The 27992-nt window shown below is 50.2% G+C and overlaps 1 protein-coding gene across 4 annotated transcripts in view; it reads left to right on the plus strand.

Moving 5' to 3' along the window:
- Nucleotides 1-13038: 13038 nt before the first annotated feature.
- The window catches only part of Mgat3 (beta-1,4-mannosyl-glycoprotein 4-beta-N-acetylglucosaminyltransferase), a 41931-nt gene continuing 26977 nt past the window's right edge, over nt 13039-27992 (plus strand). For 2 of the 4 annotated variants that reach the window (XM_032918021.1, XM_032918050.1), the window contains exons 1-2: nt 26716-26945; nt 27173-27270. The gene's annotated coding sequence lies outside the window, so the exon portion shown is untranslated. Of the gene's footprint in view, nt 13207-26715; nt 26946-27172; nt 27271-27992 lie in introns of those variants that run through there. The other 2 variants (XM_032918030.1, XM_032918037.1) reach the window with 2 other exon arrangements.

Consider the following 27992-nt stretch of genomic DNA (forward strand, 5'->3'; position numbering starts at 1 on the left):
TAACTGCATGAGGCTTGGGTCACAAGTCAGGGGCCTTGTCTCTCCCTCACCTACCAACCCCCAACCCCCAGCTGGTTGGTTTTATTTGATTGAAAGATCTCTTTAGCATGCCTCCTCTTCCTCATCTGAGGACTTACTCATCCCTCTCTGTGGACCGACTGCTTACAGGCTGAAAGGCTCTCTGCCTAAGAACAAGCTGGGCTCTGTCCACTATGGTCACTGGGTTCCCACATCCTCCCCCTCTGCAGGGCTCCCTGTCAGCAAGCTCGGCCCTTAGGTGTCCTGAGGACTACTGTGACCCTCAACTCCTTCAAGGGAGACAGTAGACCTGCCATTCAGGGCCTGCTTTGTCCCACAGGGCTGAGGCACTGGACACTCTGCCTTGTGCCCTCTGACCCTGACTTTGTACCACTTATTCTATGTGTACCTGTCGTGCAGGTGAGGGTGGGATATGTTCTCAAGGCCCAGGCTCCTTTGATGAGAGATGGCTTGGGACAGGCTAGAAGAGTTTGGGAGTCTTTTTAAACTTCAGGAGGAGCTGGTATTAAGACCAGAAAAGACTTCCAAAAGCTAGGCAGAGCGGTGTCACAGCCAGGCAGATGGCCAGTGCTGAGCTAGGGCCCTCTCCCCTTTCCGACTTACCTTTCCTAAGGCTAGATCAGACAGGAAAGCTCACAGTGTCAGTCCTTTATACAGAACTCAGTCCCTGGCTTAACTGAGGCACCTGCTTGAATCACACTAGTTGGAGTGAGTGTGTCCCTGGGCCCAGTCAGATCCTTACAGCCCTTGGCTCTCACCAGGCTTCCTGGGCCAGGTCTAGTTTCCATTTCTCTCACTAGCCTGACATGGGTGGCAGTGGTCACAGACCTGCCTGGATTTCAATGAAAATCAGTTGTGTTCTTTTTTTTTTTTTTTTAAAGATTTATTCGTTTATTATATATAAGTACACTGTAGCTGTCTTCACATACACCAGAAGAGGGTATCGGATCTCTTTACAGATGGTTGTGAGCCACCATGTGGTTGCTGGGAATTGAACTCAGGACCTCTGGAAGAGTAGTCGGGTGCTCTTAACCACTGAGCCATCTCGCCAGCCCCATCAGTTGTGTTCTTAGTACTCTGGGTGCCCTTGTCACATGGGGTTCAGCATAAAAGCCAGCTCCTGTGGGAGGCCTGCCCCACCCATAAATTCACTGTATACCTAGCTGCTGTAAGGTCAGTGCCCAGCATACATCCATCCCTCACAGGGGTTAAGCAGCTAGAGCAAATGAAGGGACGTTGTCATTGTGTGACCTTGGACAGGCACTGGAGATGAGTCTTGGTTTCCTTTAGTTTTCCAAATGAGGTAAGGAGGGCTTCCTAATAAGACTGTCTAACCAGCATGGGGAGTCTTACAGCGAGAGGCAAGACCACACCCTGCCATGCAATGCCACCTGGGCCAGGGACAGGTCACAAGAGTGTCAGACAAGATCTACCATGTGCCAAGCCCAGACATCATGTCTAGTGGCAGCTCAGCCAGAACTGTCACCTGCACAGGTGCTAGGCAGTACCACCTGCAGCTTTATCTAGGGGCAGTGGCTTCTAAGCTGAAGTCCAGATGGACGCCTTTGGCCATGCTCCCAAATCTTTCTGGCGACACAGGAATCTCACGATTCTTCCTTCTGGATCCCTATTTGAAACCAAACAAGAATGCATCACTGCAAGACACCCGTGGGGGCCCCCCCCCCCTCCCCAACGAGCTCAGCATGCGCATGCGCATGCGCTTTGTTCCACGCAAACAAGCTCTTGACATTTCAACAACATGGGGGCCTCATAGAGGACAGGCTGTCTTGAAGTCAGCTTTTCCCACCATTGACCCACGGGCTGGGTGCAGTTCTGCTTTTGGAGACTGACTGAGCCAGTTTTCTCTCTTATTGTGTTGGTCTGGAGGCCTGGAGCAGGAATAGGACTTAGAACCTGTGTCTGTCTTCCCCTACCTGCTGCAATGAAGCTCCTGCTCTTGTCACTTCAGCAGAGTCACCCCATGGTCCAAAGAGTAACTTCCCAGCACCTGCTGTGTGAGTCATTTGTCAGCCTGCTGGTCCCTCCCAGCCCTTAGTAGTGCTCCATACAATCAGCCTAGAACCCAACCTGGAAGTATTTAAGAAATGTCAAATGATGGAACTAGAGGGAAGGCTCAGTGGTCAAGAACACTGGCTACACTTCCAGAAGACACAGGTTTGATTACCAGCACCCACATGTCAGATCACAACCATCTGTAAATCCAGTTCCAGGGTAGCCAATCCCATTTTCTGGCATCCTTAGGCACCAGGCATATATACTTGGTACACAGATCTGCATGCCACCAAGACACCCATACACATGACTGTCTTAAAAGCCAGGCATGGTGAAGCATGCCTTTAATACCAGAACTCAGGAAGCAGAGATGGATCTCTTGTTCAAGGCCAGCTTGGTGTAAATAGTGGCATATGCAGTTCCAAGACAACCAGGTCTGAGTAGAGAGACCCTGTCTCAAAACACTCCCCGCCCCCAGCCCTGAAAAAGTCAGGTAAGGCCTGGAGAGATGGCTTAGCATCTCTTCCAGCATCGAGTTTTTAGTTCCCATACCCACATCAAACAGCTCACAGCTATCTGTAACTCCACCTCTGAGAAATCCGGTGCCCTATTCCACCTTCTCAAGGGGCTACCTTCCCCACAGACATATACAAATAAACATTTAAAACATTTAAAGATGCCAGGAAGCTAGGTGTGGTGGTGATGCCTTTCATGCCAGCACTTGGGAGACTGAAGCAGGCAGATCTCTTGACTTAGGGACCAACCTGGTCTATATAGCGAGCTCTAGGCCAATCAAGCTTACATAATGAGACCCTGTTTTAAAAAGATAAAAGTGACAGCTGTAGACACTATAGTTTTGTAGCACAAACTAGAGCCAACCTCCCACAATGTGGCTACTGCAAATACCTACAGAAAATTGCCATGCCCTGCCGAGAGTTTTAGATGTTTCATGAACTTTCTAATGATTTTCACATTTGCCTATTTATTAGGCGTGTAAGTGTGGAGGCATATGTGCCATAACACACATGTGGAGGTCAGAGGAGAACTTGTGTGAGTCAGTTCTGTCCTTCCATCATGTGGGTCCTAAGGGTTAAACTCCCATGGTCAAGACTGGCAACAACCTGTAGAGCCTTCTCTCTGACCGACGACCTCAAGAAACAAAAAGTCTCAGGTAAATTGATGTACCAAGATGAACACTTTAAACCCATTCATAACACTTCCCTATCCTACCCTGGTTTATGATGCCCAAGACTTCAGGATCCCGGTGATGTCAATCAAATGCCTGTGTTCCTGGTGGCTGCTGGGAGCTTGCAGTGCATAACTCAGGTCAAAGCTGGGTGAGGGATGAGGAGACCATTCCGGCTGATGTCAGAAGAGTGCCTCACAGCCGCCTGTGGAGGTTGGAAGGGATTGTCTGTGGTAGGCGGGGCATGAGCAGGTGCATACCAGCTGGCATTAACGGGAGCGAGGCTTGTGATGTTGGCCCCAGCCTGGCTGTACACAGCCAAGTCCTTTGGCAACCAAGAGTGGGTGGTTGTTAAAAATACAGGTTTCCTGGCTCTACTTTGGATCTGCAAAGCCATCAGAGAGGATAGTGCTGTTTCAGCGAGACCCAGGAGCATCTGCAGGTATATAAGAAGGATGGGCAGACAAGTACCCGCCTTCCTGCCTGCCATCTTGGTTTGGTGCTCGGGATTTCTTCACCTAGATGCCTCTGGGTGATCTTGGATAATGCACATGACCTCGATGATGGCCATCTTATCTCTAAAAGAAAAAAAGGGACAGAACACAGGTAAGACAATACACCCCTGGAATCCCAGGAAGCTAGCCACATCACAAGGATCTCAGATTTGAGACCAGTTTAAGTTATATAGGGAAACCCTGAGTAAAATAAAAATAGGAGGTGCAGCTTAGGGGTGGCATGTTTGCCTAGTGTGTACAAAGCCATGGGTTCAAACTTCAACATCTCATAAAACAGCACCCAAGGGGTGGGGGCAGGAGGATCAGACTGAAAATTGTCCTTGGCTGTACATCAAGTTCAAGGCCAGCCCTTTGGAATTAACAAAATCGTGTGATAGTTCAGCAGGTGGATGTGTCTGCTGACAAGTGTGAAGATCTAAGTTTGATCAATGGGACCCACACATTGAAGGAAGAAACCAACTCTGGACAGGTTCCTCAGTACACGATCAAAAGAGATTTTAAAAGATAATAAAAGGACTGTGGATAATGAGTTCAGTGGTGATAAAGCTTGTCTGTGTGCAAGGCCCTGGGTTCAATCCCAGGTCCCACAAAAATAGATGTTTGCTGAGCCAGGTGCAGTGGTGCATGTCTTTCAACCCAGCACTCAGAGGAGGCAGAGGCAGGAGGCAGAGGCAGAGGCAGGCAGATCTCTGGGAGTTTGAAGCCAGCCTGGTCTACAGAGTAAGTTCCAGGATGGCTAGGGCTATTAGAGAGAAATCCTGTCTTTAAAAAATGACAAAAAACCCCCAAATGCTTCCTGAGAATTCACCTTCTTCTCTGAGCCCCTCTGTAGAAATTCACAGTCCTCAGCCCAGATGTTTCAGGGTTTTTCAAAGGAGATAGCCTAATGGGGTGGTGGGAAGAGAGGTAAGGAATGAGCATCACTCCTTCGCTGCATAGTGCTCTCTCGTGCCTCTCCCCCCCCTCTCTCCTGTGTGTGTGTGTGTGTGTGTGTGTGTGTGTGTGTGTGTTTTGTTTCTGTGGACTCCTGGCTCTCATGATGGCCTAGGAAGTTCTCATGGATGCTGGTGTCTAGGGAAGGAGTCATCCCTCCCTGCTCTAGCTGAGCTCTTAATAGTTGCCTTCTAGGTGGGGAGGCAGCATTGCAGATGAGGGTCAGCCTGGCTCACCTTCCTCTCCCTTGGAACAGGGAAGCACAAAGAGGTTTGTGCGTGCATGTGTGTGTGTGTGTGTGCGCGTGTGTGTGCGTGCACACGCATGCAAGAACAGTACTGAGTCACAGTGGGTCATGTCTGGGTTGGAAGCTCCTTCAGTCTCAACCTCCTCTCATGGGGCTGCACCCTATACTTCAGGAGAGGAGATCCTTGAAAGGCTGGGAAGCAGGGTCTTTGTTCCTTTGTTCCTGTTTAGTCTTGGCACACAGTAGCATCCTGTCCCCGCAACTGTAACCCTTGTTGCAGCTCTGGTTAAGGTCCATAGGAAGTCTATACCTGGGTAAGCCCTAAGGGAGATTTTTGTTTGTTTTCTTGAAACAGAATGGCTTTCTCTCTCTGCAACTGCACCATCCTTCGTCAGTGCAAGGGAAAGTAGCCAGTGTCTGCCATGTCTGGTAGAGAAACTACAGGATACGGCCATCATGGTGGGATAGGACTGTTGGCTCCCCTCTGTGAAACAGCAAGTGGCCACATGGCTGATAGCAGAAATTGCTCCTATTCCTAGAGCATCACCCTGGGCCAACCTGAGCTCAGCTCTGCACACTAGCATCTCAACACCCTCCTCGACCGGTCTTGTGGGTGTCAGACTGCTGAACTCACTCCCCGGTAGCAGGAGGATCACATGGCTTCATTTCTTCCTGGAGAAAACAGTCACCTGAGGCTTGGAGGTTGGGGCCTAGGAATGTTGTGGTCACTCTCATTTCATTATAATGATCAGATCAAGTCACAGACAGCCCAGGTTCTGGGAGAAACCATAGGAAGCATGGCCCACAGGAGGCAGGGGAGCTGGTAGGCAGCCATTTCAACAGACCCTCTTCTACTTGTGCTTCCCGATGACAGCATCCATGTGACAGATACAAGAGCTCACAACCATCTGTAACTAACTCCAGGGAGGTTTGATGCCTCTGGTCTTGAACATGCGTGAACACTGGCACCCATGTGCATATAAGTAGCCACATCAGTCTCAGCACCTGTGTGGAATCACATGGTAATCAGGGCACCTGTCAGCCTTCTGCTTTCACCATGTGGGTCTCAGGTCTCCAGGCTTGGTGACACACTCCTTTATCTGCTGAGCCATCTTGGCCACCCTCAATGCATTTTCTTACTCTACAGTCGGGCTGTCGGGCTGTGCTGTGCTGTGCTGTGCTGTGCTGTGCTGTGCTGTGCTGTGCTGTGCTATAGGTCATTCTGCGAACTGGCTGTAGACAGACAGTAGGCTTTGTGGCCTTTTTGTAGCTGCTCTTGGATCTATGGATGAATTCAGCTGAGCGTCCAGCTCTCCTCTCCATCTTGGCTACAGATACATGGCCTGGGCCCTTGACCAGGACTGAAGCAGCACTTGGCACATTATGTTTTTGCTCACCAAACGGACCAGAGAAGCTTCTGACCCACACAGGTCACCTCTGAGCCCATGGTTTTCAGGCTCAGATAAGCAAAATCTGGATATTCCTGAGGTTACCTTCAAGCCCAGCCTAGTCATCGTTCCTGGAGACAACAGACTACTGGGTTAGGGCCAGCACAGTTACCAAAAAAAAGGACATCGGACATCACTGGCCAGCCAACTGTTGAACCTGAGTTCAGGTGGCCTGCATCCTCACCTCTGACTTGTGGGGCCCCTTCTCTGAAGCAGGCATTGCTATGCATCCAAGAGGGACATAAAGGCAAAAGAGGGATTCTGGGTAACTCTGTATCACCTCTGTCAGGTTCTCATGCTTGGTTCAAGCCCTTCTCTCCCTGTGGTGACTCTGTGGAATGTTGTGGTATTGGTTTTTAAGGAGTGCCCAGCAGGGATTTGTGGGCTCAGGGGTATGACCTGGGTGTGTACATGTGGTATTTGTGTATACAAGGCTACGTGACTATGAGGCAGAATGAGTATGGAGATACCCATTTTTCACATCTGGAGCAGGTTGGGGATGGGTCTCTGGGTGCCTGCAGATGCATACATACAGCAGTGGGTGTGTCTGCTTCCCTCCAAGGGTGTTGAGGCAAGAAGCAGCTTAGATGGAGACAGTGGTATGACCCAGCCCTCTCCTCACAGTCATCTGTCCTCACCCCACTAAGGCCAGTAGGGGACATCTGCAATTGCCTGAAGACACTCTGGCATCTGGGGCTTCCTCAGAGCTCCTTGGATCCTCCACCTGAGTTTTTCCTTTCCTTACATCCCCACACCCACCCCACACCCCCACACCCCATCTCCAGGCTGTGGTTTGGGCTGCACTGTGAACTCCCTGCTTTTGCCTATGATCTTCCTCAGCCTGAATGCTGTTCCCTTCCAATGCTATTTCCAGGTCTGCGCCAACCTCCAAGGCCAGGCTGAGCTGCTACCCAGCATCCCTTGCTTTCCGGCTTTCCCTTTGTCTCTTATTCTCTTAGAGACCCAGATTTTTTTTTTTTTTTTTCTTTTTCTGGCGACAGGTAGGAGGCTCATTCATCCCCTCCCACGACAACCCAGAGTCCGAGCTGACATGTAGTCCCTGTGGAATTGTCCTGGTGGCTAAAGCCTGGTGGCTTAGGATCTAGAACTTGGCCTGTAGTCCTCGCTCTGCTATTCAGACACTCAATGGTCTCTTCCTGTCACCGAGTGGGATCTTTGGAGCTGCTCAGAAAAGCCCAGGGCCAGAGTGCCCTGTTGGAGTTGAAGATAGAGCATGGGCCTGAGTTTCTCAGGGGTGGGGGTTGGGGTGTAACTGATACTGTCATCCCAGGTCGTGTTTTGGCACACATACCAACCCTGGCCCACTGAGAGAACTTCCCAGTGAAGAGGCCTTCCTCACCGAGGGGCTGGCACTCTTCTCTGGGCCCTTTCCTGCTAGTAGTCCCCACAGACCCTTCTGGTGAGAGGTTTTCCTCAAAAAGAAGACAGAAGTCAGCCAGGGAGGGCGCCTGAGGCTCCTGGCCATTTGGCAGGGTTTGGCTCCTGTGGTATATATGTGCCAGGCTGTGCTGGGTACAAGCAAAGTCAGCAAAGGTCCCCGCCTCCCAGCGGGGAGATAGGCAGGCAGGCGAGGCCACAGGAACCCGGTGAATTATCTGCTATGCTTGCAGGTGAAAAGTCCATGGAGGGGGAGGAGAAGTGGGAGGGGAGAAGGCAGAGGAGGAGAAGGGTAGACAGGGGGCCCAGGGAGGCTGTGCTCACAGAATGATGGAAGACTGGGGTGTGAGCAGAGGCTGAGTAGGAGGCCTAGGCACCAGGGGTTGGATCAGCCTAAGATGGTCCCTGAAATGCTTGAAGAGCCCAGGATTCCTAAATGCGTGTCCTGACTCCTTTGAGGATTTGACGATGGTCTTGAGCCTTTCCTAGGAACACAAACACTGAGTATGCTTATGTCCACGTGTGTGTGTGTGTGTGTGTGTGTGTGTGTGTGTGCGCGCACGCGTGTGCGTGTGTGTTTGTATTTTTGTATTAGACATAGATCTAAGTCACACCCATGTGTTCATGCACATGCAGACATATGCTTATAAGCACACATACTTCCGAGAATTTTGGAATATTCCCGGATACCTTACAATAACGGATCCCTGTCTACCCATAGCCCCAGGCTTGACCAGGGTGGAAACTGAGGCTTGCAGAGAAGAGACTTGTTTAGGGTCACCCAGGTGGGGATTCTCCAACTAGAACTTGGGCTAGGTCTCTGGAAGTTAGAAAGCCCTTCAGAAAGATGGGCTATCTAGACTAGATCCTGAAGGATAGAGCCAGAGGCCAGGTAAGATGACCCAGGGAGGGGAATGCAGCTGCCTAGCAGGCAGAGCCAATGCCTGGCTAACAGACCTAGCAATTGTTCCCTGAGCCAAATCAGTTCTAGAAAGAAAAGAGCCGGCTTGGGCTGTAAGGTGACACCATGCAACACGCTGGGGGCAGGATAATCTTGTATCTGGCCTTTTCGGAACTCCAGCTCCCACAGCCTCCAAGTCTACCAGCCTGTCCCTAGAGGAGGGGGAGGGGAGGAGGACCACCTACCAAGCCCCTCCCTACCCACACACAGGAAGTGACTGAAGGGGTAGTCAGATGCTGCTGATGCCTGTAGGAAGATCCGTGCAAGCTTGCTACTCTACAATGAAGGGTTCACAGTGGGGCAGGACTAGAACCCAGGCTTTAATAAGTCCATATTTCCTGCCTCCAGCTGCTTTGCTGGAGAGAAGGAACTCAAAGGGGTCTGAGGAAGGGGAACTAGAGGCTCTCTCTTTCCTGCCAGCTCCAGGGGAGGTGAGCTCCTCCTCCCACTGGGCCTGGGCTGAGACGGGGAGGGGCTTTGCTATCCTGGGCCGTACCGGGACTGGCTGAATGTGGCCAAGGAAGTCACTTGCTATCTCTGAAGGGCTGGGGAAATCCGTACTCACCACACTGTCCCAAAAGACCTCCACAGAAACCCTGAGAAACGGAGGCGTACTTTGGTATGACCCTAACAGAGTCAGCTCCTCCTCCTTCCCAGAGGCCTCCCAAGAAGCCTGGGAATCTGGAAAAGGGAGGAAAACAAAGACCCAAGGGTGGGAGTGGGGGGTAGGGGAGAAAGAGCTAACAGCAGGTCTCCAGAACCTTCTGGATGGCTAGGCCATCTCTTGTCATCTACACAACTGCAGGGGTGGCACTGGGAGAGTGTACTTCTTGCTGCCTTCTAACTCTGAAGGCTCAGGACAGGGGATGGGAGCATTTTGCATTATGTTGAAATCAAAGGGCATGCAAGTTGTGTGTGGGATATAACCTATGGCAACTGGGAAGGCCTGGGTTCCATCCTGAGTGCCACAATAAATAAATACATTCAGACAAGTTGACCACCCTGAGAGCGAGTCAAGGTGTAGAGGTGGTGTATTAGTTTTTAGGTCACAAAATGCCTCATATCAAAAGTGTCAGGGCTGGAGAGACCGCTCAGTGGTTAAGAGCACCTGCTGCTCTTCCAGAGGATCTGAGATCAAGTCCCAGCACCCATGTCAGGTCAAGTGGCTTACCTGCAATCCAGCAGGGCTCTGGGGATGGAGATCCCACTCCCACATATATATTGCTTATATTCATAAGGCACATACACATGTCTGGGTAAATCATAAAAATAAGAGTTAAAAATTATTTAGAAAGAAAAGTGTCCTGGGGGATGGTTAAAGAGCAGTTGCTGGGGTTGGGGATTTAGCTCAGCGGTAGAGCGCTTGCCTAGCAAGCGCAAGGTCCTGGGTTCGGTCCCCAGCTCTGAAAAAAAAAAAAAAAAAAAAATGAATAAATAGAAAAAAAAAAGAGCAGTTGCTATTCTTCCAGACCAGGGTTCGAGTCCCAATACCTGTATCTGGCAGCTCATACGTGGCATTAACTCCATTCTGGGAGGTCTGATGTCCTTTTCTGGCTCTGAGGGCACCTGCAATCTCAATCTCTCTCTCTCTCTCTCTCTCTCTCTCTCTCTCTCTCTCTCTCACACACACACACACACACACACACACACACACAAATATAAATAAAAGTAAATTTTTTTTTTTGGTTCTTTTTTTCAGAGCTGGGGACCGAACCCAGGGCCTTGCGCTTCCTAGGCAAGCGCTCGACCACTGAGCTAAATCCCCAACCCCAATATTTAAAAAGAAAGAAAGTGAGGCTGGAGAGATGGCTTAGCAGTTAAGAGCACTTGTTAGTCTTGCAGAGGACCTGGGTTTGATTCCCAGCACATACATGGTTGCTTAAAACCATGTAGGCGACTTAGAACCATATTCCAGGGGATTCAAGGCCCTTTTCTGGCCTTGGAGAGGCCCCTACCCCTACAAGAAAACATTGTATCATAAAGCTGAGGCTTACAGGGAACTGAGAGGTGGGGGCCGTGGGTAGACTTCCTTTACAATGAAAATTACCATTTGGAAACCACCTTTTTGATAATTTTTCAGTTCCAGACTGCATGCTACAATAATCTATTCACTTAAAGTCATTTGGAAATTAAGGGACATGGGACTGGGGCTGCTGCTCAGGTAGTGGGGCACCTGTCTGGCACCTGTGACACTCTGACGTAGCTTCCTAGCACCACACAGAAAGCAGGCATGGGTGATCACTGCTGTCTAGGGGTGGAGGCCCAAGGGACAGGAACTCAGGGTCATCCTTCGGTGTCCACTGAGTCCTAGACCAGTCAGAGGCACATGAGGCCTTATCTCAGATAAACAAAATGGTAAAAACCTGGGGGATCTTTGAAGGTAGTCAGCCAGTGGGCACTTGCCAAGAAAACCTGACCAAAAAAATCTTAGTTTGATCCTGGATCCCACCCACTACGAAAGGAAAGAATCAAATCCCAAAAGGTGTTCTCTCACCTGTGCACTCTCCAAGGCAACAAACATGGTCTCTTGAGCCAGTACAGGCACATGCACACATATGCCAGGAACAACAAAAGTTTTTTGGTTTTTCTTTTTCGGAGCTGGGGACTGAACCCAGGGCCTTGTGCTTGCTAGGCAAGCGCTCTACCACTGAGCTAAATCCCCAACCCCTACAACAAAAGTTTTTAAAAACTTTTTTTCACTATAATATCAAAAGGGTTCTCCTTGCCAGGTGGAAATGAGTTTGCCCCAGTGACATGAATTTTTCTTGATGAATAGTTCTTAAGAAATAAAATTACTTTACATAATACTAAGAAGAAAACCGAAGGCTGGAGAGATGGCTCAGCAGTTAAGAGCACTGGTTCCTCTTCAGAGGACCTACTTGGGGTTCAGTTTCCAGCATCCGAATGGCAGCTTACAACCATCCATAATGTCAGTTCCAGGGCATCTAACACCCTCATCTGAACTCCATGAGCACCAGGCATAGATGCAGACAAAACATTCGTATAAAATAAATAAATCTTTTAAAAAGGTATGAATAAGAAAACTAATTAGGGGCTTTACTGAGATGGCTCAGAGGTTAGGAGCTGCTTGTCCAGAGTTCCTAGGTTCAGTTCCCAGCACCCACAGAGCAGCTTACAAGCAACCATCTGTGACTGCAGTTATGAAGAATCCAATGATCTCTTTTGGCCTCCATGGGCGCCATATGCACAAAATGTACATGCATGTTGTCAAAACACCCACACATAACATATTTGTTAAACATTCAGCCAGGCAGTGGTGGCGCACTCCTTTAATCTCAGTACTAGGGAGGCAGAGGCAGGTAGATCTCTGTGAGTCCAAGGCCAGCCTGGTCTATTGAGTGAATTCCAGCGCAGTCAGGGCTACACAGAGAATCCCTGTCTTGAAAAACCAAAATAAATAAATAAAAGTCTCCCACGGGTGACCCGAATGCTAGAGACTGCCCCTTGTGAGCCTCCTGGGGGGGGGTGGGGAGAAGAGTGGGGAAATAAATCTGCAAGTCTAGGGATGAATCCCAGATCCATCACATTCCCGTTCGTTCCCTTCACCATCTGAGCCTCATGGGTGGCTTTGTGTATTGATGAAGGGGGTTGGGGGCAGAACTATGTACAGAGGCCAACACATCTGAGCAAGACACAAACCAGCATGGACACTGTGACAATCCAGTGTTTTATACACTTCCTAGTACCAGGCCTCTGCATAGGGCTACGTTGGGGTGTACTCTTCGTCGCATAGGTCAGGACCTTGTCACACCACCGCACAGGAGGCCTGTGCCCCCAGCCACAGTATGCGCACAATCACGCCACAGCACAGATCTACCCACACACTCCATGCACACAAGGGCCAACCTGCCACAAGCTGCAGAGCACAGACACGCAGGTCCACTCACACGCAGAGCGGACAAGCACTTTGGCCAGCTCCGCCTCACAAGCACACACACCCGCACTGGACGCCCGGGCCGTGGGCCGGCGCACGCACGGTCACAGGCAGGGCACGCGCACACTCGCGCGTCCGATCGCTGCACACACGAGAGGCGCGGGGCGGCGGCGGGAGCCGCGGTCCAGGCGCCCCGGCCCGGAGCGCGCAGAGCTCGGCTGGCGGGGAGGGGACGCGGCCGCGCGGGGGCGGGGCGGGGGCCGGCGGGAGCGGGCACCTCCAGCGCAGCGCTCGGCCTCGCCGCCGCGCCCCGCTACCGCCCCCGGGTGCAGTCAAGCGGCCGCGCCGGGCCCGCGGACCGGTGGAGGTGGGGTGGGGCGGGGATCAGGCCAGGCCAGGCTGCGTTGCCTGCGATGCCCGGCGCCCGCCGCAGCCGCCGCCGCCGGAGCCCGGGATGGGGCGAGGAGAGGCTGCGGCGGACGCCAGCATCTCCCCGCCGGGGACCCCGGGGGCCCCGGAGCCGCCGCCGCCGCTGCTGCTGCCGCCGCTGCTGAGACCCAGCGGGCGATGGGTGAGTTGACCCTGGAGCTGGGGACCCGCGCCGCAGCTCTGCATCGTCCCCGCACCCCAGGCCTCGCCTCCGCCTCCCCACCACCGCCCCCCCTCCGTGCTGGTCCCGCAGCACCGGGGGCGGGGGCCTGGGGCCGAGGAGGGGCTAGATGTGGGGGGACTGCTTAGCGGGCGCCCCCTGCCCCCACCCGCCTGCTCTCCGCAGCTCTCCCTGGCCGCGGGGCAGAACCTGGCGCAGCGACCCCCTCCCTTGGCTGGACGGGGGTGGGGTGGGGGCGTCCCGAGGCGCGGAGCTCCAGCCATGCTTTGTGCGCTGCACTCTCCCTTCCACCTCCGGCGCGGCTCGGGGCTGGGGGCGCGAGGCCTCAGCTCTTGCCTTCCCCACCCCCGACCCCGAGTTGCTGCGGCGGCTGGCCGAGGCCCAGGCGCGGTTGGGGTGCTGGTCGAGTGTGGGGGCTGTGGCTGGAGCTGTAACTACAGCTGCCTTAGTGGGAAACAGGGAAAAGCTTAGGATGAGAGGCCCCCACCTTCTACTGGGGAGGGGTCTCCGTCTCTTTGCGCTGCACTGCCCAGGGCGGAGGAGGGCTCCTGGCTGGGGGAGGGCGCTATAAATATCTACAAATAGTTCTGGAACCGGGGTGGGGTGGGGAGGGGAGCTTGCTTGGTTGTGCTAGTGGCGAGGGCGCCTGAGCTGGGGTGCAGCAAGCGGCGATGTTGCGCCCCAGCCAGCTCTGATGGCCTGAGATCTGGTGATGCTCCTTAACCTTCGGAACCCAGAGTGGGGATGTAGGCAGGAAGATTCCCCCTACTGGGATTGATCTGTGGTCCTCCATCATCTCTGGGACATGGGTGCAGAGACGCCTTCGTGGGGGATTGACCTGGAGGGACACAGTTATTAAAGGTCCAGGCAATGAGCCAGCTGTGAGGATGGCAGGGAGAGCGAGACAAGGCTCTTTCCCCGGAGCTGGCAACTCTAGGATTCTTAGTGCTGCCCAACGCTAAGGAGATAGGCAGGGTTTCTGGGAAAGTTAGAAAGAGGGGCTCTTTGCCCTAGGGAGAAAGAACCTACTGGAAGGTGGAAAAGTTCCCAGGGCTGAAGGAATAGTAAGAGAAAAGACCTAGAGGTGTGAATCTCTGGTGTGTTGAGAGATGGTGTGTAGGATGGTGGGACACTGAGCCGCTATGAGAACTGAGCTGAAAGTGGGTAACCATGTGTGGCTGGCTGGCTGTGATTGTATAGTAGTTAGTACTGCGTGTTATGGCTGCAGCAACCATGGTTCGAATCCGAGTCCCAACACCAGTGATAGGATAAATGCAGCGAGAGGTACTTTTGGCAGGTTGGTGCCTCAGTGTGCCTCGGGGTGAGAACAGGGACACAGAGATGAGAGAGATCTGGGGTGATTGGAGCCCATTTTATGGGCAGCACCTAGCACACCCTGTACACATCTGGCGTAAACTGCTCTTAGGTCCCTTTGGGCAAGCCTGATTGCCAACAGCTGGAGAGGGAAGCCAAGGTTTCAGAACAGGAGTCCAGGTGAAGAAGCCGTGGGTGATCACACCGGGCTCTTGGGGATGCCGGGAGCTGTTTGCAGCAGGGATGGAACAAATGGCCCCGGCTGCCTCTTTTGAGACTCTGTGTGTCCTGTGGTCAGTACCCCTTCTGCCGTAGCCATCTCACTTCAGGAAGTTGGTTCTCCGAGCCTCAGCTTTCACCTCTGTGAAGTGGAGAGAGTCCTCCCCAGGATTTTGGCAAGGACTGGGAGGACGAGGCACGTAAGGATGCCTGACACCGGAACCACGTTGGGAAATTGCTGGCTGCTGCGTTGGTGCTATTACCTGTAAAATGAGGCCATCTGAGGCCAGTTGGCTGTGAGGCCAGTCTCATGAGGGGGGACAGGCTGTGCTGAGGATCAGGAGAGTTAAGGGACTTTCTTCTGGGGTTCTAGGAGGAGGTGAGAGGTGAGAGGTGAGGGGTGAGGAGTGGCTGGCAGGAGGCTGTTCTACAGGGAAGAGTCCTCTGGCCCCTCTGGGTACCACCACCGTACAGCTCATCTTGAGGCACACCTACTGCTCTGCTCCCTGCGTGCTATGCACACAAAGCGTCTTTGTCCCCAGTACCGTATGACACTTTCCCTTTTCCTTCAGCCAGATCTAGCTCTCCACTTGGAGACCCAGGCTCCCTTCAGAAGTTTCTTCAGACGTTCAGGCCAAGAAACACATTGTGTTCAGGTGAGGGGTAAGGGATAAAGAGAAAATAAGTCCTTTTCTCAGTTTAGGATCTAGCAGGGTAATAGGTTCCCCTGGGCACTTTGCACCTGCCCAGCCCTGTGCTGGCTGCCAGGGACCCAGGCATAATTACTTAAAGCCTTGACTCTCCAACCAGTGGCCAGGTTTGGATGGTGGCTCTGCCACTTCTCGATCTGTGACTATATCTGTGACCTCTGCTTCCCTGACTCTCAAGTGGGGACAGTGCATATGGTGTCATTTGGGCACTTTAGTATGGTTTCTGCTGGCCATTTCCTGTGCCTTCTTAGAGTGAAACTTGGCTTGCCTTTCCGTGTCCTCACTCGGGCAGGGGTGCCCGGTATGCCAACATCTGGACGTTTGGTGAAATAAAACCCCTGATAATTAGTGTTGGTCAGTTTCTGTGTTGTTCATCTTCTGAGCAGTGGCGGGTGGGAGGTGGTACACATCGGCTTCAGTGCCTGGACGGGCATTCAGGTGGTGCCTAATAATGGCGGCTGATGAAAGAGAAAAGGCCAGGGGCTATTGATGAGAAGAATCTGGGGAGCTTTGAGACAGTGCCATAGGTAAGAGCATTACTAGAAGGGATTGTCCAGGCCTCTGGGCTGGGGGCAGAATTTCACCCCCAGGGACCTGATCTGCCATGGAGGGGAGTGGATGAAGAGATAAGGGACTCTTTCCTGAGATTCCCCCACATCGCTGAACCTGACTCTCTTCTGCTCTAGCTGCTCTCACAAGGGTCCCCTCCATCTTGACCTGGCCGCTGCCTCTTCCTCCTCCACCCTTCTCTTCTTCCTTCTTCTGTTCCTCTTCCTCTTTCTCCCTGTCTTCCCCCTCCTCCCCCTCCTTTTTTTTTAATAGAAGGGTCCGTCTGACATGCTAGCCCAATAGTTTAGAGGTGAGCTTCAAACACCTCAGCTTTCATTCCTCACTACCTCTTCTTTTTTTTTTTCCTTCCGGAGCTGGGGACCGAACCCAGGGCCTTGCGCTTGCTAGGCAAGCGCTCTACCACTGAGCTAAATCCCCAACCCCTCACTACCTCTTTCTAACCATCAATGCCTGATCACTTATCAGCAACTTCCTCATATACCTCTTTCACAATGCCAGCCCTCAACCCCAGGTCAGACCAGCCCACTCCTGTTACTGATATCTGTGCCCTCAAACGTCCTCAGACGTGTATAACTTTCTCATGGAAGTTTGCGTGTGCATAAGTATAATGTATTCATGTTGTTGTGTCTATACACACGCACACATGTAAAGGCTAGAGGTTAACATTGTGTGGCTTCCTCAACAACCAACCCCACTTTACTTTATTTTTCTTTTTAAAATTTTTAAGTGGTGTATATGGGAGCACCCATACCTTCCTCTATGTCTGCACTGTGAGTTTGTGTGATACTCCCAGAGGCTAGAAGAAGGCATTGGATCCCCTGGAACTGAGCATCCTGTGAGTGCTGGGAACCAAACAGCGCTCAGTGCTCCTAACTGCTGAGCCATTTCTCCAACCTGTCCACATTATTTTTTGGAATAAAGTCTTTCACTGAACTTGGAGCTACTGACTTGGCTATGCCAATTGGCCAGCAAGTTGTAGGGACCCACTGGTTTCTGCCTCCCCAGCATCAGATTACAGGCAGTGTGCATGCCCTAGGACTGGCTTTATTTATTTATTTATTTTTTTAATAATATCAGTACTAGTCAAACTTAGGCAAGCCTCACACTTGAACGGCAAGTACTTTATCAACTAAGCCATCGCCTCAGCCCCTGACCATGAAAATGTTAATAGTTGTATACGGTGTCCTTATGGTAGCCCATACCAGGAGTGCCAGAGAAGCCCCCTATTCAGAGGGGCACATCGAGGTACAGTTTGTTTACACTGACTAATTCTTGTTCACATAGCTTGAATCTTTCGGTATCAGGGAAACCAGTGTGGGTCTTGATCCTTTCTGTCCATCCACAGAGCATGTGCATCTTGCTTTGGCGTGTTTGTGTGTTTTTGTCTGCATGTGGACCCTTTTTAGTTGTGCTTCTGTGTATGTGTCTGTATCTGTGTGAGGGTACACACCTGTGCGTGCTGGTGCCTGAGGAGGTTAGAAGAAGGTGTCAGATCCCCTGGAGCTGGAGTTACAAAGTTACAAGCAGCTGTAAGCTGCCTGACCTGGGTGTCAAGAACTAAACGTGGGTCTCTGGAAGAGCAGCTCCTAACCAATGAACCATTTCTCCAGCCCTGGTATGTTTGTTTTTAATGTGTTTTCAATAGTCAGTCAGTGTCATACTGAAGAGGCCTTTGGTAAATGTGGATGACCAAGTAAATACATAAATGAATGGTTCTCAGCGCAGCACCCAGTGCTCCTACATTTTCCCTCCCTTCTCCATCCCCGAGGGGGAACACTGACCTTCCAGAGGGCAGCTTCACAATACAGAAAGATGCTCACAGGGACCCCATTTGGTAGGAGTTACTATCTCTACTTCTCAGAAGGAGACAAGTGTAGGATTTAATTGTCCATGACCTCTCCCATGGTCTAGTGTGGAGCAGACCAAGGGCCACAGCTTTGCCTATAGCTACATAGTTAACGAGATCCTAAAATAGTTTTCCTCATGTGGCCTTAAGTAGAAATGCTTGTTGGTGCACATAATTTCATCTTTTCTACAAATATTAAATCGGGAGCAATAGAGACCATTCACAAACCTTAATTACTCAGTTACTTTATGAAGTTAGAGGTTATGTGCCACAAAACTTTGGTTCCTGTTAAAGTGGAGCCGTCTGTGGGGAAGGAGAAGGCCTGGACAACCCCGTGTAGCCTTCCTGCTGCCTTATTCCTCCCAGCTAGGACGCTTCTAGAAGTGGCAGCTTGGAACTGAGGGATCTAAACAGGCATTGTGGACTTGGGGTATCTGCGGGCAAAGCCCTCCAGATGTTCTAGGTATTCTCCAAGGTGCACCTCTGGCTAATGACCTGTTCCCGTTCATTGGATACTTGCCCATTGCCTGAGCATGGACATGCTAATGTTAGTCCCACCGGGCAGTGTGGGATGCCCATAGGATCGAGGTTACATTCCATTTGTAGGAATTATTTGTCGGGGGGCTGGGGATTTAGCTCAGTGGTAGAGCGCTTACCTAGGAAGCGCAAGGCCCTGGGTTCGTCCCCAGCTCTGAAAAAAAAAAAAAAAAGAACAAAAAAAAAAAAAAGGAATTATTTGTCCAACTCCCCATCTGAGCCCTCTTGTTCTTCCTGACCTGGCCCTTCTCTCTCTCTGGGTTCCCAAGAACCTACTTGCATGAACCTTTCCAAAAGCACTGAACTACAGAGACACCAGGCTACCACCTCCCCTTTGGTGTTTGCTTTTAGCTGTCTCCTGTCTTTGACCTCACTTACTGGTTGAAAGAAGGGCATATTTCCTAGCCCCTACCTGGCTGTGCATTAGAGCCCTTCTGTGGCAGAGCTAGGAACCCACGGAAGACTGTAATGGCAGTCTACCTTACCAATATTTAGAAGGCAGAAACAGATCCCAGTGAGCTCCTGGTCAGCCTAATCTACATAGGAAGTTTCAGGCTAGCCAAAGTTGTTACATAGTGTCTTAGTTGGTGTCGATTCACAGCAATGAAACCCTATGACCAAGGCAGTTCTTACAAAGGAAGACATTTAATTAGGGCTGGGTTACAGGTTCAGAGGTTCAGTCCATTATCAAGGCAGAAAGCATGGCAGTGCCCAGGCAGGCACGGTGTTGGAGGAGACAAGTTCTACACCCTGATCTGAAGGCAACCAGGAAAGACTGGCATCCTCAGGCAGCTAGGAGGAAGCTCTCATCTGCAGCGGGTGGAGCCGGAGCATAGGAGGAGACTTCTGAAGCCCACCTCCATAGTGCACATTCGCCCTAAAGGCCACGCCTCCTGACAGTACCACTCTATATGGGCCAAGCATATTCAAAGCACCACAACATAGTAAGACCCTTTCTCAAAAGCAAACGAAAGTTTAATTACACTTTGTACATGTATGTGAGTGTGTGTGTGTGTGTGTGTACACACGCCTTCATTCACTACGCTATTGCTGGACCTTCTTGCCACCTTTGGAGGCTGATTTTGGCCTGGGCTATTCCCTGGGCTATTCCCCGAGCTTGCCTGCATTCTGGGAAGATTTTGCTGGTTAGATTACTGTGGCAGCTGAAGGTGAGGGCCACAAGGAAAGGAGCCACAGGCATGGCGGGAGGGGCTGGCACTGGACCTCGCAGGCAGACGGCATTCAATAAATATTCTTTAAACATTTATTAAATGTGATTACAAGGACAGTAAGTGAGGGCCATTTCCGGAAAGGATACAACTTGACTTGCATGGGTAAAAGATCTAGAAGATGCCTTCTTGATCACACCCAGTGAGGAGGTTTGTGGAGTTGTCTCCTGTTTCCAACTAAGACCTCGCCACACCCGCTTCAAAGAACAGAGTGGGCAGATGGTAATAAAGCAGCGTGGTATTTATATGAGACAGATTTTTATTCTCAGTGGGGTGCCAGCCAAGAGTGGATACAGCTCTGGGAATGTACATCTCGAAGCTCTCAAAGGCCTTTGGATGCCAACCGAGCGAGAATTAGCTTTGAGAGGCGTTACAGCTTTGGAAGACTTCCAGAAGATCAGGTCTTTGAGGTGATGGGTAGTCATTGACACCCAGAAGTTGGCAACAGATAGCTGGAGTCTCAGAGGCTATTGTGGTTTGAATAAGAATGGCCTCTATAGCTTACACAGTCAAAGCTTACTGGTTGGGGAGTGGTACTATTTGAGAAGGATGAGGAGGTGTGACCTTGTGGGAAGAAGTATTGGCACAGTCATATCTAATGGGAAAGGCGAAAGTCATAAAGCCAGCCCATCTCCTTGACCAAGATCCAGCAGAGCTGAGCCACACGCTCCGACCACTGTCGTGCCGTCTTCCACATTTCCTTTGGGTCTCCACATGTTGCATGCTTGGGGGTCTTTTAATATTTGTACAACTTGGGATATTGGATTGATGGAATTTTCTTATGAATCATCTATGTCTTCTCCCTGTGCTTTCCCAGGCAAATCCTGAGCATTTACCCCTGGATTTTAGGGAAATACCCTTATCTGACCCCACTTGACGGTCTACCTTACACCCTGGAGGTTGTGACTCAAAGACACCAGAGATCCCTTATGAGACTCCAAGATACTCTTGGGACATCTGCCTCTGTACTTTGCTCACTCAGGAATAAGATAATCAAAATAAAGTAAAAAGATAAGCAAGACAAAGGTGGCCTAGGGAAGTGGGTAGCAGACCAGGTTAAAAGCCTTTTCTTACTGTACACTCAGGCAATTATGTGGCAGATAAGATTGTGGGCCACACGTGCTGTGCTCCTTGAGGAAAAAGATACAGCAACAAAGTTACGTTGGGAGTTATCTCTGCCCTACCTTACACAGGAGCTTATATCGATGGACAAAGAATGTTGTGGGTAAGTGAGAAAAGAATAAAATATTAAGACCTCCCCTTCTTAGAAAAGTTAGCTCATGTTAGGCCACTGTGGTGTCATGTGACCAAGAAACAAAAGAATGCCAAGATTCGACATAAATAAATTCTACAAAGATACAAAATATAGACACTGTATTGTGGCAAAGATTGGATAATAACTGTAGCAGCTTTGGCCTGAAGATTTTTTGGGGGGCACTAATGACAATTTAGCACTCTGACCATTAAGTTGATAATACACTGCTTGGGACATGACCACCTGCCCAGGCTGGCTTGGTGATTTTTTTTTTTTTTTTTTTCCGTCTAATGCCCTTGAAGAAGCCACAAGAGCAACCAGCCTAAGAACAGGCTGTCATACTTTGGCAAAATATGTCTCTAGATTCTTAAAAATTGGGTTATAGGATTGATAAGGGAAAATGACTGTAAAAGATAACTCTGTTCTGTCACGGTTTATCAATGATGACTAAACTCATGACCAAGAGGAAGTTAAAACAAGCGTCAGGGACAGAAATGATATGTTCTGTGTTTTGGAACAACATAAATCTATCCATGCCTATTGGGTTCTGTGTAACTGAACTGCCAGCCTTTCAGGCTGCAAGATTCCTTCTACCCTCCCCAGCGCCTCACCCCATACCCCCACACCCTGACTCCCTTCCTCCAACCACTGTGCCTGACTCACTCCGAGCAGGCAAACTCCTTATCTGCTTTGTGGAATTTGGCCATCTCCCGTGGTGGGATTGGTGTTGAAACTTTAAGGTTTCAAAAGCCCAGAGCCTGACTCGGTCGTGCTCTCTCTCGCCTGTGAATCAGGGTGTAGAAACTCTCAGTTACTTCCCCAGCACCATGCCTGCCTGCACACTGCCATGCTTCCCACCATGACTATAATGAACTAAACCTCTGAACGGTAAGCCCGCCCCAGCTAAATGTTAAAGAGTTGCCTTGGTCTTGGTGTCTCTTCACTGCAATAGAACAGTTAGTTACTGGAGGCCTTCAAGGTAGTGAGTCTCTCAGACTGCCTTAGGTTCAGCCTTGAGGCTAAGTGGGGCGTGCCCCCTGCCTGAGGCTTGAAAAGAATTTCCATTTCCTGGGGCTGGAGAGATGGCTCAGCAGTTAAGAGCATTGATTACACTTCACGTGCTTGTTTTTTTGCGTACTTGCTTTAGTAGAAAGAACATCCTCTCTCCTGTGTCTGTTTCAGCGAAATGTTCCTTCACGCCTTTGCCCCAGCAAAACACTATCCAAATGACTTCCCCAAGAACCCTTAAGTTTCCTCTTCAGGACTCTAGAGACCAGACATCCAAGGGCTGACTAGGGTCTCATGTGAAGCCATAGTTGGAAATATTTAGAGCCATACTGTAGCACAGGTTGGTGACTTGTACCCACAACTGAGGAGAAAGGAACAGGGACCATGGTCCCCAGGAACATGCAACAGGAAGGAATAGCATACCTCATACTCTTGGTGTGAAGGCATCAGCACCCTTACTTTAGAAATCTAGGAGCAGAGGCCGGATGTGGTGGCATGCCCCTTTAGTCCCAGCACTCTAGAGAGGCAGAGGCAGGTGGATCTCTGAGTTCAAGGACAATCTGGTCTACCTACAGAATTTCTGAACACCCGGAACTAAACAGATAAACCCTGTCTCAGGAGCTGTGGGGGCGCCAGAGAGATGGCTCAGCAGTTAAGAGCACTGGCTGCAGGGATTGGTGATTTAGCTCAGTGGTAGAGTGCTTGCCTAGGAAGCACAAGGCCCTGGGTTCGGTCACCAGCTCCGAAAAAAAAGAACCAAAGAAAAAAAAAAAAAAAGAGCACTGGCTGCTCTTCCAGAGGTCCTGAGTTCAATTCCCAGCAACCACCCAGTGCCTCACAACCATCTGTTATGGGATCCAGTGCCCTCTTCTTGTGTGTATGAAGACAGCTATGGTGTATTCATATACATAAAACTAATAAATAAATCCTTCTTAAAAGAATGAGTCTAGCATTTATTTATTTATTCATGTATATTAGTACTCTTTTGCATGTATCCCTGTGTGACAGAAGAGGAATCACATCCTGATACAGATGGTTGTGGCGATCATGTGGTCGCTGGAAATTGAATTCAGGACCTTTGGTACTGGTTTTTGTCCCTTTGTTCAGAGCCCCATCCCACCTCTTCTCTGAACCCTTTGTCCATTTGTCTGATTCCCCAAGGGCAGCAAGGATGGGTCGTATTGCCCAAGGCTTTGGTCTGTGTTCTCCCTGGTTCAGTAGACTACATGTGCCAAGGGTGCCAAGGAGCCTGGTGGAGATATGCGCCAGATAAAACGGCCCATTTTGCCAGAGAAACATAGAGGTCTGAGACACTCAGGACTTAGGCTAAAAGTCCTGATGATGTGGGATAGCCCAGGGCTCTCTGTACAATCCTACCTCTCATATTGCCCGTGTCTCCAAGACAGGATTTTTTCCCCAGGATCTGGGTCAGGTCTAGAACAGATGAGGAGTGAGGCAGATGGAGTTCTTTGAGCTCCCGTTCTTTAGCATGCAGAAGGTAAAGTCTGATAGAGAAAAATGCATGTTGGCCCAGAGCTGGCAGGAAATCTATGGATATGGTTTATAACAGAAAAAAAAAAGGTACGGGGGGGGGAAGGCCTGTGAGAACTCGGGCACGAAGGATCCGGTGGGGCAGAAGAATAGCCAGGCCGTTCTCTTTCCTTTTCTTTTTTCTGAAAGGGAAAAGGAAACGTTCAAACAGAAAAATGGAAGTTTTGTCTTCAAAAGGCAAGAGGGAAGAAAAGTTGTTCCTGGATCACAGCTTCCCCTTCCCTCTGTCTGGTTCTGATGCTATCACCTGAGCCTAGAGCTGTAACTGGCCATGAGAACCCCTGATGGGACTTTCCTGGATCTAGCAACATTCCTTAAGTGTATATGGTGCAAGAAAGCACTTTCTTTTCTTTCTTTCTTTCTTTCTTTCTTTCTTTCTTTCTTTCTTTCTTTCTTTCTTTCTTTCTTTTTTTTGAGATAGGATTTCATATATCTCAGACTGGCCTTGAACTTGATAATAGCTGGATAAGAGCTGAAGGTGACTTTGGACTCTTGCCCCTACCTCTCGGAGCTACTGGGATTGTAAGCACTTCCATGCCTGCTTTTTAGCACTTTCTGGGTTTTCTAAGTGAGAAAGTTAAGTCATTGATGGGGCAAGAAGTTGCTGGTTGGGCTGGAGAGATGGTTCATTGGTTAGAGCACTGACTGCTCTTCCACAGGTCCTGAGTTCAATTCCCAGCAACCACATGGTGGCTCACAACCATCTGTAATGATGTGTCTGAAGATAGCAACAGTGTACTTATATATAATAAATAAATAAATCTTAAAAAAGAAGAATTAGCTGGCTGGTGGTCTCGTGGAGGTCAGGAGTAGTGGGCTCAGCCCCTAAAGCCCTATGTGGTATTTCTAATTTTATTTATTTTTTTATGTGCGTTAGTGTTTTGCCCTCATGCACGTCTGTGTGAGGGGGTGAGATCTTGGAACTACAGACAGTTGTAAACTGCCATGTGGGTACTGGGAATTGAACCTAGGTCCTCTGGAAGAACAATCAGTGCTCTTACCTGCTGAGCCATCTCTCTAGCCCTGAGCATGCCTAAGTTTTGTAAAAAATAATTGTAATTAAACTAAGTTGGTCGGTCATAGCACACTCCTTTAACCCTGGCACTCTGGAACAGAGGCAGGCAGATCTCTGAGTTCAAGATCAGCCTGGTCTACAGAGAGTTCCAGGACACCAAGGTCTACAACATAAAGAAGCTCTGTTTCTGGAAAATCAATACGTACGTACATACATACATACATACCCTAAAATTTAAAAAGATTTATTTTTAATCATGTGTGTGTGGGTTTCTGCAGAGTGTAGGTACCCACAGAGGTCAGAAGTGAGTATCAGATCCCCAGGAGATGGAGTTACAGGTGGCTGTGAGTTGCCCAGCATGGGCTCTGGGAGGCGAACTTTGTTCCTCTGTGAGATCAGTATTTGCTCTCAACTGCTAAGACGTCTCTCACCTCCTTCCATCCCCTCTGATGATGGATGGCCTCCTAGGTCTCCAATGGTTAGATCCTGACCCGAGGCTCTTATTGCAGAGAGGTTCAGTCTGACTCTGCTATGGTATGACTGCTATGGTATGTCCTTGCCAACACTCAGAAATATCCTCGCATAAGATCAGTCACCCTAGTGCTTTGGGACCTGCCCTGTAATCCTTAGAGCCTCCGAAGGCCTGGGAAAGTTCTTAGCTATGGTTTTCTTTTTCTTTCTTTCTTTCTTTTTTTTTTTTTTAAAAGATTTATTTATTTATTCTATATAAGTACACTGTAGCTGTCTTCAGACACACCAGAAGAGGGCATCGGATCTCTTTACAGATGGTTGTGAGCCACCATGTGGTTGCTGGGATTTGAACTCAGGACCTCTGGAAGAGCAGTCGGGTGCTCTTAACTGCTGAGCCATCTCTCCAGCCCTTAGCTATGGTTTTCATTCCCTAGTCTGGGAGCTGGCGCTGGACCTGTGAGATCACTCCTGGTAAGGTCTGTCCAGCTGACTTTCCGTCTCAGGCCTGCCTCTCAGGAGAGCCCTGGGTAGAGAGCAGAGCTGAGTGGGCCAGAGTATTTGTCAGAGCACCTATTGACACCCAGAGCCAACGACCTTCCCTTGCTCTGTTGGGATCGTATTCAGGTGTTTTTGGGTCCCCTGATACAGGGAGCACTTCAGACCTGTCATTTGCTGCAGTCTCCCATTCTAGCTATTCTTTCACACCACGGGAACAGCGGTATGGAGACCGCGAGGAGAATTCTAAGCCTAGTGCTCCAGCCATCGCTCCTCATTCCCCACATTCTTTATCCGTGCGTGTGTGTGTGTGTGTGTGTGTGTGTGTGTGTGTGTGTGTGTGTGTGTGTGTGTGTGTGTTCCTGCAAATGTTACAGTTGGCAGAGGACTTATCTGCGAGAGGCACAAAGGAAATCTGGTTCAGTGCAATATGGTTAGCTGGGCCGGTCCAAACTTCTAGAGTCTGACGTCAAACTCCAGAACACATAGTGCGTGACTTAATCATGCGTACAGTACGATTGGGAGCAAAGCTTCCTGGTGCGATGTAATCCTCTGTGCACAAAGAGGCATAACTAATCGAAGCCCAACTCCGAACGCATTCCACTCCTTCCAAGACGATGGGTCACATGTATTAAGGGCCTAGAAAGGGATCCGGTGTGGTCTTTGTCACACTGATAGTACAGAGCTCATCTAGGCTGTTAGACACCTTCAGCCCCGCTTGTGGGAGCTTGATAAGACCTGGCTTCACAGATAGTGTCAATCACTAGGTAATTAACCACCTCCATTCCCAGCCTTCTAGGGGGAAGAACAGGTTATGTTCTTTCCCATTAAAAATTCCTTAGTGGCAGTGGTGGCACACGCCATTGATCCCAGCACTTGGGAGGCTGATGCAGGTAGGTCTCTGAGTTCGAGACCAGTCTGGCCTACAAAGCAAGCTCCAGGATAACCAGAGCTGTACAGAGAAACCCCGTCAAAAAGGGGGTGGTGGCAGTGGTGATGGCTGGAGAGATGGCTCAGTGGTTAAGAGCACTGACTGCTCTTCCAGAGGTCCTGAGTTCAGTTCCCAGCAACCACATGGTGGCTCACAACCACCTGGAATGGGATCCGATGCCCTCTTCTGGTGCGTCTGCGAATGCCTATAGTGTACTCATAAATAAATAAATCTTTAAAAAGAAAAAGGAAAAAAAGAAAGAAAGAAGAATCCTTTGCTTTCTCTGTGTTCATTTGTGAAGGCAGGGAACTTTGCGTTTATTTGTGGAGGCAGGGACCTTTACTTTCTCCACACCCTTGGCTCCTCCCAGCCCTGTGTGGCTTGCTTTGTACACTTAAGGCTGAAGTCATTTCCTTTGTCTCCCCTCTGCACCACCATCCCTCCTTCTGTAAGAGAACCATAAGGAAGCCACTTCTCCAGGGGCTCAGGAGCCCGAGGCGACAGGACAGGCAGCTCTGGGACTGCGTTGCACTGTCCAAAAAGGTTCAGGTGTGTGGCCTTGAAGAGAGTCATTTATTCACCCAGCAGACCATGCTTGCTTACTGCCTCTGCATCAATTTATCCTGGGGGCTGAGGGTACAGATCATGGAATGGCCCAGCAGGCTAGACGTCCCAACTTTAGCAGGCAGTCCAAACTGTGAGAGAGGTGTGGGGAGGGAGATTTTTCTGGGACCTTGACCCCTCCTAGCATACTTGGACTTTATCTTTGGGCTTAGACTTTATTCAGAGGGCACTGGATCCAAGAACGAAAAGAGCAGGCTGGCTCCTGTGAACCTGACTGGGATTCCCTCAGGAAGGCTGTGCTCCGGTCATGGTGAGTGCTTAATTGCTGATCATGGGGTCTGAGATTAGTGCCAGCCTGGCTGGTTTCTGGAGACCTGGCTAGAAGTTTCTTAGAGAGGCTGCTCTATCCTTCACCTTGGTGAGCGCTTGAATGAAACAAATAACTAAGTGAGGGCATGACTGTTCCTAGGAAGGGCGGAGACGAAGATTTATTGTAGATCTGAGAGAGAGCATAGCCAGAGGCATGTGGAAGGGTCCAGACTGAACATGACCACCTTGCTGGACTGTAACATGTGAGAAGGGTGGAGAAGGGGAGAGGAACCTTACAGCAGCAGCCAAGGTGCTGAAAGGCCAAAACAGAACCTGTAACCAAAATGGCTGGGTTATATAGAGAAGAACAACTGGGGGAAGGGCACAGTCCCTGGGCAAGAGAAGTTTATGGTAGGGGGGCGTTTCTGCCAGCCAGGAAGACCCCGCAACAGGTAGGGACTGAGGGATGCTGGGAGAACCTGGTGGAGGAAGGTTTCTTGTTGTTGTTGCTGTTGTTAGTTTGTTTTTGAGTTCTCAGCAGGTCATCAGACCGTTGAGTGGAAAGACTGAGGGAGGTTCCTGGGGATCCAGTGTGTGTGGTTGCTTGGCTAATCATCGAGTGGCCCCAGACAAAAGAATACCAGGCATAAAGAAGTTCCCAAAGCCTCCTTCAGTGCCAAGCATGTGTAATAGGGTTATCAACTTGTTTGTCAGAACGGTTCA

Source organism: Rattus rattus, chromosome 1, assembly GCF_011064425.1.
Source record: "Rattus rattus isolate New Zealand chromosome 1, Rrattus_CSIRO_v1, whole genome shotgun sequence".
In the NCBI taxonomy this organism is placed as follows: domain Eukaryota; kingdom Metazoa; phylum Chordata; class Mammalia; order Rodentia; family Muridae; genus Rattus; species Rattus rattus.